The sequence below is a fragment of the Octodon degus genome, unplaced genomic scaffold (genome assembly GCF_000260255.1).
Source record: "Octodon degus isolate 3935 unplaced genomic scaffold, OctDeg1.0 scaffold00058, whole genome shotgun sequence".
Lineage (NCBI taxonomy): Eukaryota > Metazoa > Chordata > Mammalia > Rodentia > Octodontidae > Octodon > Octodon degus.
In genome coordinates, this window is record NW_004524634.1 from 304,743 (window position 1) to 306,060 (window position 1,318).

The following is a 1,318-nucleotide window of genomic DNA, read 5'->3' on the forward strand; positions in this document are numbered from 1 at the left end:
GGCCCCAGTGTCCTGTTCATGAGTGAGAAAACAATGTGAAAAGTCATTTTCACCAACTCAATCCTTGATACGTTATTCTGAATTGTTAAAGTAGAAGAATGAGCAGAGGAGTGGTGCAGGTAGTCTTGACAATGAAAACTAAAGGTATTCTTACAGTCCCAATATTAAGACATATGGTGAGGCTCTACTGATGGGAACTCTGCCACTACACATAGGTACATCAGAGAAGCGGAGCCAAGACTCCAAAAACAAATGCAAGGACTAATGAGAATTTACAATAAAGCGGCCTTAAATCAGTTGGAGGATGACAGATGGTATTAGTACAATTCAACTGGCTGATGATTTAGAAAAAGGATGAGGGGCCAGGAAGATGGCTCAGTGGAATAAGCGCTTCCCTGGCAAGCACAAGGGCCTGAGTTCAATCTCTGGTTCTGCCAAAAAAAAAAAAAAAGGAAAAGAAAAGAAAAGAAAAGAAAAAGGATGAAATAAATCTGAATTTGCACCTCGTACCTTATAGCAAATTATTTCAGCTGTTAATGCTTAATATTAATGAGTGCTCTTAAGTGTCACTGTTCAAAATTATTCATAATCTCAATTAATCTTAATAGTAGTCTCCTGAGATAGAACCAGTTATTAAACTTTATTTTAGAGGAAATCTACAAATAGGGCATTAGAGAGGTTAGTTTGTTCAGGGTAGCACAGGCTGTAGAACCTGGTAGTTTGGTTCTTAGAGTCCACATTCTATAAACATAGAAAAGTAAAATTATAGAATAATGAGAAAAAACAGAATAATGAAAGCCTTTCTAATGTGTTTAAAAATAGACACTATGAATTGATATAGATGGCCACCCCCATAAAAATGTTTAACTTTCCTGTACATCAAAAAATACCACAAACCAAGTTTAAAAGAAAAAAAAACTAACCCAAAGGGGGGAAAAATACCTTATATAAGCAAGGTTTCATCATTACTGTATAAAGAGCCCTTTCTTAAAATCAATAAGAAAAGATCAAAACAATAGAAAATTAGGCAAGGGGTGAAATCAGGCAAGTCAATAAAGGGGAAGTTCAAAGGTTAATGTGCATGTTGGTAAATACTATTTTGCCTTGGTAATAAAACAGCCAACATGGAAATGAAGACACAGTTCCTTCTGACATAAATTGGAAGAGCTTTTCCTTATAAAACTATAATTGAAACTGTAGAGAAATAAAAATTGTCATAAAATAGCACTGGGGCTACAAACAACATCACTTTTGGGCCAGGGAGATGGCACAGTAGTATAAGGGCTTCCCTGGCAAGCACAAGGGCCCGAGTTCAATC

The 1,318-nt window shown here is 36.0% G+C and overlaps 1 protein-coding gene across 1 annotated transcript in view; it reads left to right on the forward strand.

Annotated features, from left to right (window-relative positions):
- The window catches only part of Antxr1 (anthrax toxin receptor 1), a 236,553-nt gene that overhangs the window by 225,794 nt on the left and 9,441 nt on the right, over nt 1-1,318 (forward strand). The window lies entirely within an intron of this gene.